The sequence below is a fragment of the Bos grunniens genome, chromosome 8, assembly GCF_055505025.1.
Source record: "Bos grunniens cultivar Pamir isolate PY7600 chromosome 8, Bosgru_T2T1.0, whole genome shotgun sequence".
Taxonomy (NCBI): Eukaryota; Metazoa; Chordata; class Mammalia; order Artiodactyla; family Bovidae; genus Bos; species Bos grunniens.
In genome coordinates this window covers 95,928,541-95,942,346 of record NC_141172.1, presented here as the reverse complement: position 1 = coordinate 95,942,346, position 13,806 = coordinate 95,928,541, and the positions used below count along the sequence as shown (strand labels likewise).

General features: G+C 43.0%; 1 long non-coding RNA gene across 1 annotated transcript in view; it reads left to right on the top strand.

The window, feature by feature from the left end:
• LOC147367737 (uncharacterized) overlaps positions 1-13,581 on the top strand; it is a 246,209-nt gene extending 232,628 nt beyond the window's left edge. Inside the window, exon 3 of the long non-coding RNA XR_015132038.1 lies at positions 11,307-13,581. This is a non-coding gene — a long non-coding RNA (uncharacterized LOC147367737). The remainder of the gene's footprint in view (positions 1-11,306) is intronic.
• Positions 13,582-13,806: the final 225 nt, after the last annotated feature.

Here is a 13,806-nt window from a genome sequence, read left to right as displayed (position 1 = left end):
TCAAATCACACTGCTGTCATGTGACACAAGTGACAGTCAATATTGTATTTATCTTTACACGCACAGAGTACAGCCTTCAGTTGACCTGAACACTTATTATTTACCCAACGACATGCCTTTATTCATGTTAAGCATGTCCACAAGTGTTTAAATTCAGGCGCATATATAGCATAGTATGGCCACTGTTTACATAACTACTCTGAGAGCTCACAGCTCATAACCTGAAGAGCCAGAATTTACATTCATGCTGACTATGCCAAAGCCTTTGACTATGTGGATCACAATAAACTGTGGAAAATTCTGAAAGAGATGGGAATACCAGACCACCTGACCTGCCTCTTGAGAAATGTGTATGCAGGTCAGGAAGCAACGGTTAGAACTGGACATGGAACAACAGACTGGTTCCAAATAGGAAAAGGAGTACGTCAAGGCTATATATTGTCACCCTGTTTATTTAACTTACATGCAGAGTACATCATGAGAAACGCTGGACTGGAAGAAACACAAGCTGGAATCAAGATTGCCGGGAGAAATATCAATAACCTCAGATATGCAGATGACACCACCCTTATGGCAGAAAGGGAAGAGGAACTCAAAAGCCTCTTGATGAAAGTGAAAGTGGAGAGTGAAAAAGTTGGCTTAAAGCTCAACATTCAGAAAACGAAGATCATGGCATCTGGTCCCGTCACTTCATGGCAAATAGATGGGGAAAAAGTGGAAACAGTGTCAGACTTTATTTTTCTGGGCTCCAAAATCACTACAGATGGTGATTGCAGCCATGAAATTAAAAGACACTTACTCCTTGGAAGGAAAGTTATGACCAACCTGGATAGCATATTCAAAAGCAGAGACATTACTTTGCCAACAAAGGTCCATCTAGTCAAGGCTATGGTTTTTCCTGTGGTCATGTATGGATGTGAGAGTTGGACTGTGAAGAAGGCTGAGTGCCAAAGAATTGATGCTTTTGAACTGTGGTGTTGGAGAAGACTCTTGAGAGTCCCTTGGACTGCAAGGAGATCCAACCAGTCCATTCTGAAGGAGATCAGCCCTGGGATTTCTTTGGAAGGAATGATGCTAAAGCTGAAACTCCAGTACTTTGGCCACCTGATGCGAAGAGTTGACTCATTGGAAAAGACTGTGATGCTGGGAGGGATTGGGGGCAGGAGGAGAAGGGGACGACAGGATGAGATGGCTGGATGGCATCACTGACTCGATGGATGTGAGTCTGAGTGAACTCCGGGAGTTGATGATGGACAGGGAGGCCTGGCGTGCTGCGATTCATGGGGTCGCAAAGAGTCGGACAAGACTGAGCGACTGATCTGATCTGTCTGACATAGAATTAAAGTTTATAACCCTGAGTTCTCCTTGGACAATCCACTTCATAGCAGTTATAGATGAACTTGAAAGATAGAAGATGAAGACCTTGTAACGTACTGGCATTATGTGTGTGGGACATTCCTGATTTCTCTCCCCTTTCTCTTCCATACTTTGCTTCCCTGACAATGGCCTTCCTTCCTTTCCTAGATCTCTCTGGGTCCTTTGTCTTCAGGGCCCTCATAAGAAAAAGCTAGTTCCTGGGCCTGGGACCCTCTTCCTCACATTCATCTAATTTCATTGGTCCAAAGTCCTCATTCTCTAGGTCTTAGACCATTACCATGGCCTTGGGGAAATCTTTCCTGACCAGCAGCCTGTGTTCAATTCCCTGTTAAACTCATTCATGTCCGTTTCTTCTAGATCTCTTATTACAACTTTAATGATGTAAGTAACTAGGTGATGACTTTGTTGGATGGACATGAATGCATTGACCAGAAGTGGTCCTACCCTTGTAGATTATGTCTCAGCCACAAGGGAGAGAGAGTGGAGAGAGGCTTAGAGTAAATACACACCCTACTCAGGAAAAAAATATATGTTTGAAAGTAGGTCAGGGTGGCATAGATGGGCATTGGGTATACCATCAGAGCTACGTGGAGAGGATAGTTGATACCTGGTGCGAATTTCGGGGAGGAGAATCTACATAGCAGATCTGATTATATAGCCATTGTAAATCTGCCCCAGGTGTCCTCAAGTGACCTCTCTGATGCTCTATGAACACAGGTGACTTTCCATCACCCAGAGGCTAGGTATTTGGTCCTCATAAATAAGGCAGCACAGTGTGGTGGAACATCTAGAGACAGAACACTGAGCATTTTCTCTGGATTGGCTTTGGTCTTTTCTCTTGCCCTGCTGAAATCCAGGGCTTTCTTTCCCATACCACCCGCCCTTTTTCCTACCTGACAAAAGAGGAGATACACTAGTTAATCCCCAAGGTTCGTTAATTCTGAGAATTATAGGCTATTTCTCAGTATGATCATTCCCCCTTTCAGAGTCCAACCCTCTTTAATGTCATGGGTCCTTTCCCTGCCTTATCAGTGATCAACACAAGGGAAAAAATGACCCTTGCCTAATATAGCATTATAAAAAGAATTATAGTGAAAAAAAATTTTCTATAAGACTTAGAATTTCCTAAAGCTCTTACATACAAATTGTTTATCTAATATCTCTCAAGAAATGATGTGACACTGATGATATTATTTCCACTTTACAAATGATGAAACTAAGGTTCAAGGAGGACTGTAATATGTCCATGGGCGTGGTGAAAGCATTTCTGAGGCTTGAACCAGCTCTGAAGCTCAGCAATGTTGTCATTATTGCATGTCATCAAGTAGGGTCAAGGAACAAAATTTAAGTAGTGTTGGTACACAGTGAATGTGCATGCAAACGCGGTCACTGACTTTGCATATGTAATCATAACAGAGAACTGAAACAGATTATTTCATTCACTGAATTATTTCACTGAAAATCAATCCATTAAAGAAATATTTGTGGAAGTATTTAGCTAGTGAAAAATCCATATATTCTTGCTATGAGTGTACTTAATAAAGGAAAAAACCCAAGGACACCTTTTTTAGTCATTTTTTTTTTTAGGCTAAGTATTCCAAGTATCTCAGATTTTCCAAGTAGTAACCAAATATACCTAAGTAATGGGGAAGGAAAAGAAATTTTTGGGAAAAGTTATTTTGATATCAGTCTTTCAAACAGCTATTTTTTGAAGACAGATTTCTTTAAAAAATCTGAAAAAAATTACCTTTGTTTTTTTCTCTCTTGTTGGCTGAATGGGCTTTGTGTTGTTGTGAGTTGGGTGGGGAACGTTTTCTCCAGAAAGACAACAAGATGGGGGGATACAGGCTGGGTGGGACTGGATTGGGTTTTCATCCCACATCATTGATGTCCAGGAGATTTTGGATGGACCAGTATTCCTAGTCTGAGCCTTGCGTTCTCTAACTGGGAGGAACTTATCAAATGTGTAGACATAATGGCCAACACAGACATATTAATAATTACATTAATCTTGTGTGTCAGACTTTAGACACCTCAGGTGCTTCCTTATTATTTTATTTATTTTCTCCCCAATTCCTGTAAGTAGGTAAAAAAGAGAAGTGTATGTCTCTTTGGTAGACAAGGAAACTATTGCCCAAGGGTGGGAATTGGACTTGCGCAAAGTTGCAGTGTCAGGATGGTGGGGAGCCTGGACTTGCCCTCAGGTCTGACAGCTCTAAACCAGGATGGTTTCCATTCTGCTCTGAGGTGCTCACTTGCACAGGTGAGCTAGCCAAGTGAAAGTTCCATGTTTCCCTTCTAACACAGAGCTCTGGAGAAGGATGTGTAAGGTGACTGAGGCTGGTGAGAAAGGCATTTATGTGGAAGAGGCGTCTGTGCATTAATGTGGTGAGTGAGAAGTCAAACTAACATCTAATTTTAGTATGCAGCTAGTGCCGTGTGCCTGCTAATCGTATTCAGTCAGGCTGACTGAGGAAGAGAAAGGAATAAAATAAACATTTCACTTAACCTTTACAATTTGTGTATTTTGATGGTCTCACTAGCTTTACAATACCATTCCCCTGTAATTGCCAGCCATTTTCTATGCTCTCCACATACTCAACTGCTTCTTTGCCCTCAGTTCTTTCTATTCTCTTCCTATTTTATCCTTAAGATGTTTTCTTCCCCTGCTTCCTACCTCCTCGCACTCCCCAAGCTCACCACATTCAGTCCTAGGCCCCTGTCTGTCCTCTCTTCTCCTCCTCTACTTGTAGACATGAAGTTGGCTTAAGTGGAGTTGGAATGGAGGTCACTCAGAAGGTGACCTATTAGATGGTCAGTACGCAAACATCTCTGAGAATAGGGGGAGGCATGAAACCCCATAAACCACAGAAGCAGGAATTCGACATCCTCTCCAATGCACAGGAAACAAAGGAGGAGAGAAAGAAAACGAGCAAGTGAAAGAGCAAAGTAAAACAATCTTTTCTCTCGACATTCTCATCCTACCTAGGAAACCACCGCCCTCCCCCCCACCAAGAAAAAAACATTATGAAGGGAAGGCTATGGAATGGAAATGCTTTTTGTGTTATTGTGTTCAGTGTGGTAACTACAAATGCAAGGATTCAACAATAATAATACAAGAGGTTGGAGTGGATGAGGCCATGGAGTTTAACACACAGGGACTATCATGATATAACTCCTTGGTGGGGGTGTAGGAAGTTATTTTCAGGTTGACCTATATCTCACCAAAATGTGAGCAGGATGCAACTCTCTGTTACCATACTCAGTCAGACAGAACTCAAAGCCCCTAAATTAGACTTGGCTGTGCTGTCCACTATGGTAGCCACTAGCCACTAACATATGCCCTTTGAACACATGCAATTCGATGAATCCAGATCCAAATGTTCTGTAAGGCTGAAACACACACTAGATTTTGAAAACTAGTGTAACAGAAAAAAGTAACTCATTAATGATCTTTGAAACTTAATCACAGGCTGGAATAATGTTTTTGATTTTTATGTGTATTTAAAATTAATTTTTTTACTCTTTTTAATGTGGCTACTAAAATTTGAGAATACATACATACATGGTTCATATTTGTAGGTCTCATTCTATTTCTATAAGACAGCACTGGCTTAGAGTTCCAAAGATGCAATTAGGAGCAAACAGAAAGAGAAATCCTTTCCAGGATAATCAATCAATATTCCCAGTCTGCACCATAAGGAAGGCTGAGCATCAAAGAATCAATGCTTTCAAATTGTGGTGCTGGAGAAGACTCTTGAGAGTCCCTTTGACTGCAAGCAGATCAAACCAATCAATCCTAAAGGAAATCAACCCTGAATATTCATTGGGAGGACTGATGCTAAAGCTGTAGCTCCAATACTTTGGCCACCTGATGCAAACAGCTGATTCATTGGAAAAGACCCTGATGCTGGGAAAGATTAAAGGCACAGGGAGAGGGGGGCAGAGGATGAGATGGTTAAATAGCATCACCAACTCAATGGACTTGAGTTTGAGCAAACTCTGGGAGGGAGAAGGACAGGGATGCCTGCAGTGCTGCAGTCCATGGGGCCGCAAAGAGTTGGACACAATTTGGTGGCTGAACAAAACAAGGACAACAACAAATGCCCAGGCCAGGCAACACCGGAGAATATTTGAGGCAGAAAATTGTCTTAAAATTGTCATTGATAAAATCCAGCTTCTCCAAAACATTATTTGAAAGCATCTATGCACCCTAGTATTCATTGCAGCACTGTTTACAATAGCTAAGACATGGAAGCAACCTAAATGTCCATCAACAGAGAAATGGATATAGAAGATGGTACACATAATCAACGGAATATTACTCAGACATTAAAAAGAGTGAAATAATGTCATTTGCACCAGCAACATGGACCTAGAGTGTGTCATACTGAGTGAAGTAAGTCAGACAGAGAAATATCATATGACATCCCTTGTATTGGAATCTAAAAGAAATAATACAAATGAGCTTACTTACAAAATAGAAGGAGACTCAAAGAAAACGAACTTATGGTTGCTAGGGAGAAAGGACAGATAGGGAGTTTGGAGTGTTCATGTACACACTACTATATTTAAAATGGATAACCAACAAGGACCAAAATCACTGCAGATAGTGATTGCAGCCATGAAATTGGAAGACGCTTACTCCTTGGAAGGAAAGTTATGACCAACCTAGAGAGCATATTGAAAAGCAGAAACATTACTTTGCCAACAAAGGTCCATCTAGTCAAGGCTATGGTTTTTCCAGTGGTCATGTATGGATGTGAAAGTTGGACTGTGAAGAAAGCTGAGCGCCGAAGAATTGATACTTTTGAACTGTGGTGTTGGAGAAGACTCTTGAGAGTCCCTTGGACTGCAAGGAGATCCAACCAGTCCATTCTGAAGGAGATCAGCCCTGGGATTTCTTTGGAAGGAATGATGCTAAAGCTGAAACTCCAGTACTTTGGCCACCTCGTGCGAAGAGTTGACTCATTGGAAAAGACTCTGATGCTGAGAGGGATTAGGGGCAGGAGGAGAAGGGGACGACAGAGGATGAGATGACTGGATGGCATCACTGACTCGATGGATGTGAGTCTGAGTGAACTCCAGGAGTGGGTGATGGACAGGGAGGCCTGGCGTGCTGTGATTCATGGGGTCACAAACAGTCGGACACGACTGAGCGACTGAACTGAACTGAACTGAAGAAGGACCTAGTAAATAGCTTATGGAACTCTACTCAGTGTAATGTGGCAGGCTGGATGGGAGTGGGGTTTGGGAGAGAAGGGATACATGTATGTATACAGCTGAGTTTTTTTGCTGTTCACTTGAAACTATCACAACATTGTTAATTGGCTATACTCTGATATAAAAAGTTCAAAAAAAAATCTAGGTTCTCCAAGTGCACTTTGAACAACTGTGGATGGAACTAGAGAAAACAGGCCGATGTCAGCAGTGTGTGGTAACAGAAACACCTTCTTGGAGAAGGCAGTGCACGGAGCCCAGTGGAGTTAGGATCCCCGGAGGAGGGCAAGCCAGGCCAGACCAGACAGAGACTTTTTAGTTTCCCCATATTTCTCCAAAGTTGTTTTTGGTTTTAGTGGGGAAGAACTGAAAGTTCTTAGGAGGAACATATTGTTACCTACATTCTACTATGTAAGCCACTGCATATATTTGATACAACTGGAGACAAATTGCAGTTAGCTCAGCACAGAACGTGTGTTTTATAAAGCCCAGTGAATCCTTTTGCAGACTTTGTTAAGGTCCATTTTGGGAACAGCTTTAGATAGTCTCCTGGCTCTCCATCTCAATTTGGAACTACCTCAGACAAAATTCCAGTGCCCAGTGTCAAAAAAAGCAAGCCGCCCTTCTTATGGAGTGTGACTTCAACCAGGCCCATCTTAGCAGGAGATGGCTTCAAGTCCTGTTCTTAACATTCCTGTTCACTGAAATCCATTTTTCAAAACCCAGTGTAAAAAAGAATCCTAACTTAAGATCTTTGGAAACCCAGCTTTCCAAAGGGAAAGGCACCCATCAAATAAACTGTGCCTGTGTGGGTCACTTCCACAGGAGAACTTTAATGAAGATTTCAACTGTTCCTTCTGTGTCCTAGGGCCACTCTTTCCAGTGACATGGCTGTGGACCAAGCTGGGTCCCTCTGGGTTTCCTGTTAAAAATATGGTATTTTTTTAAAGCCAATCAAGAAATCTAATGCTGGAAACAATTTTTTTTCCCTTTGTCTTTAGTCTTCTTTGGCTCTAAATTGCAAGGTAAGGCTAGAAGAGGTGGCTATTTTTAAACCTGAAAGATAATAGATGATTGAGAATCTTTGCTTGTCTAACACAAACAAATGGAAAGGAAGCTGATTTTGAAACCCAAAAGCTAGATTTTAACCCTCAAGTACGAGATACAACATAAGAGACTCCCGTGTTTTGGATTCTTTTAGAGACACCCCATCAAGAGGTCTTCTCTATTCCTTCTAGGTTTAAAAATACTCAAGGGAGAGGCTAGAGCTCATCTTTAAACACTTGCTGTAAGTACATGTATTCAATATTAAGCCTGCTTATCATCAGCCTTGCCTTCTGGGTTGACTATTGAGGACATCTGCAACTTACTGTTTTTTGGTCTATTTTTAAACAGGCACCAATATATAGTTTCTTAGTTACTCTCATCAACATAGGTTGCCAAGCTTTATAAACTTCTCCATTTGGTACTTTTTCACAGAATCAATAGCATGTTCTGACCTTAGCATTCAAGCTTCTCCTTGTATCATAGACAATCGAGCTTCTGTCTTGTTCCTAAAAAGTTGTAAGATCTTCAGTTCAGTTCAGTTCAGTTGCTCAGTCGTGTCCAACTTTTGCAACCCCATGAATCGCAGCACGCCAGGCCTCCCTGTCCATCATCAACTCCCAGAGTTCACCCAGACTCACGTCCATTGAGTCAGTGATGCCATCCAACCATCTCATCCTCTGTCGTCCCCTTCTCCTCCTGCCCCCAATCCCTCCCAGCATCAGGGTCTTTTCCAATGAGTCAACTCTTCACATGAGGTGGCCAAAGTACTGGAGTTTCAGCTTTAGCATCATTCCCTCCAAAGAAATCCCAGGGCTGATCTCCTTCAGAATGGACTGGTTGGATCTCCTTGCAGTCCAAGGGACTCTCAAGAGTCTTCTCCAACACCACAGTTCAAAAGTATCAATTCTTCGGCCCTCAGCTTTCTTCACAGTCCAACTCTCACATCCATATATGACCACTGGAAAAACCATAGCCTTGACTAGACGGACCTTTGTTGGCAAAGTAATGTCTCTGCTTTTGAATATGCTATCCAGGTTGGTCATAACTTTCCTTCCAAGGAGTAAGTGTCTTTTAATTTCATGGCTGCAATCACCATCTGCAGTGATTTTGGAGCCCCCCCAAAATAAAGTCTGACACTGTTTCCACTGTTTCCCCATCTATTTCCCATGAAGTGATGGGACCAGATGCCATGATCTTCGTTTTCTGAGTGTTGAGCTTTAAGCCAACTTTTTCACTCTCCACTTTCACTTTCATCAAGAGGCTTTTGAGTTCCTCTTCACTTTCTGCCATAAGGGTGGTGTCATCTGCATATCTGAGGTTATTGATATTTCTCCTGGTAATCTTGATTCCAGCTTGTGCTTCTTCCAGCCCAGTGTTTCTCATGATGTACTCTGCATATAAGTTAAATAAGCAGGGTGACAATATACAGCCTGACGTACTCCTTTTCCTATTTGGAACCAGTCTGTTGTTCCATGTCCAGTTCTAACTGTTGCTTCCTGACCTGCATATAGGTTTCTCAAGAGGCAGGCCAGGTGGTCTGGTATTCCCATCTCTTTCAGAATTTTCCACAGTTTATTGTGATCCACACAGTCAGAGGCTTTGGCATAGTCAATAAAGCAGAAATAGATGTTTTTCTGGAACTCTCTTGCTTTTTTGATGATCCAGCAGATGTTGGCAATTTGATCTCTGATTCCTCTGCTTTTTCTAAAACCAGCTTGAACATCTGGAAGTTCACGGTTCATGTATTGCTGAAGCCTGGCTTGAAGAATTTTGAGCATTACTTTACTAGCGTGTGAGATGAGTGCAATTGTGCAGTAGTTTGAGCATTCTTTGGCATTGCCTTTCTTTGGGATTGGAATGAAAACTGACCTTTTCCAGTCCTGTGGCCACTGCTGAGTTTTCCAAATTTGTTGTCATATTGAGTGCAGCACTTTCACAGCATCATCTTTCAGGATTTGAAATAGCTCAACTGGAATTCATTGTGAGATCTTAGGTGGGTTATATAATCTGTCTGAGACTTAGTTTTCCTCATCTGTAAAATCGGAATTATGGTACTGTCCTCGTCTGGAGATTGAGTGAGAAGTGACCTACAATAGCCATGCTCACACATGGCATAATTTTCTGTGTCTATAAGCGCCCAGCACGTAGTAGGGATGCAAATCATGGTTGCTGAATATCTGCTTCTTACACTTGGTTCTAAAAGACTATTTTAAGAGACAGCTGCAAGCAACCTCAATTTTCTCCCACAGTTATGTGAGGTAATCAACAGTACAATTCTGTTACTGCCAATCATTCCAGCAGGAAGAGATGGAAACACTTGGGGCACAGAAAACAATGCTGAAGGCTCTGAGCTCTTCCATCTAAGTTAATAATCAAGGAATAATTGTTGAAAATTTCCCAGTTCTCAGTGGGCATGCCCTTACCCCAGAGCCTCATTTTGCAAAATGTTGGCTGCCATCATGACCTGGGTTAAATGCAGATCATGTCACCATGTCTTGGTATTGCTTAATTCATTCCTCATCCACTCATCAAAAAATGTTTTGTCCTCCTAATGAGTGACAAATACTGTTCTAGTTATTAGAAATATACATGTGAACAAGGTAGGTAGCATCCTGGCCCTCAGGGAGCATTCTCTCTGGAAGGATTCTGGCATTAAAAAAAAAAAAATCACCAAAAATAAATTCACAGACAGAATCTATGTTAAGAACAACACAAACAAAGTGTGTCGCCTTTGGAACCTCATAACAGTAACCCATCATGGTAAGTGGAAATGAGCCTGTGAGGTCCTAGGGAGCCAGGAGCAGAGGTGAGGCCAGGCTTTTCCAGCTTCACCACCACTTCCCCTCACCACCCAGGGAATGTGCTGGGGCCAAGGATGCAAAATAAATAAATCTTCAGTTTCCTCCTTATAAAAAGGGGAGGATTCCTCCCTCTTAGGCCAGGGGGTGGGGGTGGATGAGGATTAACCAGTTACAGAAGAAAAGTGCTTAGAACAATACCTGAAACTCAGGGTTCATTAAAAACACATGGTAGCGGCTGCCAAAAAGTATAACCATGCAGCCGTATGCTAAATTCCTAGGAAAGGGTGCTAGAGGCTTCTAGAAGAGAGTCTGTAGCAGAGTGAGAGAGAGCCTAGATGGGTTTTGAATGTGACCTACGAGTGTGAGATGGGGCCAGGGTGTGATGCCACAAGGAAATAACACGCACCACGCATGAAAGAGCATGGCTCATGGCGGGGGGTGGACTGTAATTGCTTCTTATGGTCGGAATATGAGTGCCCTGGGGGAGGGGCAAGGGATGGGCTGGCTGAGCCCCGAGAGTAATCCCCTTTTCCATGGCTGTCAGGAGCTCCGGGAGGTGATGAGAGAACAGAGGAGCCAGAGAAAACCTCCGAGGCCCAGGCCCAGACACAGTGGGCCTTTTGGACCTCCATCGTTCGAGAGGTGAAACCCCGATCGTGTGCCAAATTGCCTCTTCAGTCTCCGGCCTCTCCCCACTGTGGACTGTTTGCCTGTCTGGAATGAGATAATTTGTCAGACACCAGCTGCTGATCATTCTTTCCTCGTGGGCACATTTATTATGATGTTACAATGCGCATGAAGAATCTTTACCATCACTCGAGTGAAAATGATTAAAATGTTTTTTTTTTTTTTCTTTTCCAGAAATTCTCAAACCATCCCTCTGACAGAGGTGGCATTGGTCATAGACTGTGCCGGAGGAGCAGATTGAGGAGGAGGCATGGGATCCTTGTAATTAACAAAACAGCAAGCAGAGAACCCCAGGGTGTGGGCTCGGGATGGAGGACCCTTCAGAGCTTTGTGAAGAGCCTGGGAGTTTGGGAGGCAGGGAGTTTGGGTTGCGAGTCTCTCTCAGAGAGTGCGGAGGATGGGCTGGCTTCTAGAACCGCACCGTGTCTAATTATGTACCAGGAGGCAAGAAAAGGTGTAGGTCTGTCTTTCCAGTTCAGAGGGAGAGAGAGAAGGAAAAAAAGATGTGGTGTCTCGCGTCTAAGAAACGAACAGGCTGACCTTTTCAGAGCGTCTGAAAGGAAAAACCAGATGTATTCCTCAAGAGTCACTATGACTGAAGGCTCACATTGTGCACTCACATAAAGGGACAGCTAACCAGAAAACAGCAGCTGATGATCTGAAGCCAGGCTGTGCTATTGTCCGGCGCACAAATGTTCTACAAGGACCCAGACCACCATGCGGTTCTCTGTCCACAGACTATGGAGGTTGGAGGAGGGGCTGGGCGGTGAGGGCTTTTTTCCCTCCTTTTCTTTCTTCCCCTCCTGAAACCTTTTCCTTCCAATCTCTCTCCAGCCGCTCACATTCAACTGCTAGCAATTATTCCTGTTGACCCTCCTCGCTCTCCAAACGGGGTGTGGATCTCTGAAGGTTTTTCTCTTTGTACCTGACAAGCCCATGTTGGCGGCAGGCTCCAAGGGAGGAGGTGAGGTCTCAGCTCCCTGGGGACAGCGACTCGGAATGGAATGGCTGTGATTTATTTTCCATCGAGCAAAGTCAAAGCCAGGCAAATGTGGGCTGGGAGGCAGACAGGAGAATCCCCCCAGCCTCATCAAGGGCTGCTTCTCTATTGTCCTGGGGGAGGCTCGGGTGAATGCGGGTGGTGTTGGGCGGCAGAGGCGGGGGGGGGGGGGGGGGGGGGTAGGGAGGAGGAGCCAGAGGATGACAAAGAGGAGGCAGCGAGGGAGGTGATGTGAGAGCCCTTCTCAATTCCAGCTCAGTTCATTTAGGTTTGCTCCAACAGCCTTCCCCATCTTCAGCTTGAGTGGAAACATGGCAGCTTCCCTACAAACTATAAAGTCCTTGAAGGCAGACAACTTGTCCTGCACTCCTTCTTGCCTCTCCATTGCCTTCACTGTTATATTGGTTCCAAGCAGGTTCTCAGTGAATGTCTACTAAATGGAATCAACTCTGCCCCTAGATCTTTGGATTGCATTCATCCTTGTCATTGACAGAATATCTCCTTCCAGCAGCAGCTTCATTGACTGACCAATGTGAAGAGGCCCCTGACCTAGAAATTCTTTATCACTTCATTCTCATGGCTGTAGACGTTTACTAAACATTTATTGGCCAGCAGGCAAAAAGAAGTTCCTCTAATAAGCTGAAATCATAGCTGTCTGTCCTTTTAAGTGGTCTGACCACATTTTTCATAACCCACTTGAGGCAGACTCAACAATATTCCAGAAACGAGGTTTTATTACTGTATTGAGATCAGAAAAGCAACTACCTAATGACTGGATACTAGACCACTTTGGGGTGGAGCCTCAGCTGAGGTCCCTAAAGTTATAGGCTATACCCTGTTTTATAGTTGCCATTGCACCGAAAATAATCCTGAGCATACATATGTTTAATGGTTTCTTGTCTCTTTCTCCCACTGAACTCTAAGTTTCAATATAAAACGGCAAAAACAACTAGTGTGTTTAATGGTGTGTTTAGTGTATCACGTAGTACCTTAAAATCTTCCCATGTATTATCTTACTCAGCTTTTCATTTTGTGAAACTGTATTCCCAGTGTCAAGAAGAGTGGTCAGCACATCTGGGATTTAATAAGGACATCTCGAACCAATAGAAGGAATGAATGCTAGACCTTTCTGAGATTGCAACAATTAAAGCAAAGTCCTAGAAAAAAGATGTTTTGAAAAGACGGACAGGTCAAAGGAATACCCTAATGCATCCTTGAAAATGCGAGTAAACCTTGCTTTGTGTGATAAATTGCATGCCCCCTGGATTTGTCAGGATATAATCTCATTTTAAAAGCATTAATGAGTTAGTTTTTTTAAGAGAATTCTGTTGTGGATTCTTTTGTTAAGCAGACTTATTTTGTAATGAAAATACATCATCCCCCTCCCTGATAGTAATCATTGGTAAGAAAATCACAAAGTAGCATCGTTCAAAGTGCTTTGCTCCATATACACACACAGGCTTTTAACATCACCAGAGAACTCAAATTGTATTGGGTACCTATTTGAGTGACCATTAATTTAAATACTAAGAAGCAAATACTGTACTCCGCTCAACCGATAAGGAAGCTGAGGTTCAGGAAGGTGACATAATTAGATCAGAGAAAGTCCTTTTGACAACTTCCGCATTTAAACAGTCTTCTCAGTTATGTTGCCATTTTGAATCTTGGCCTGGA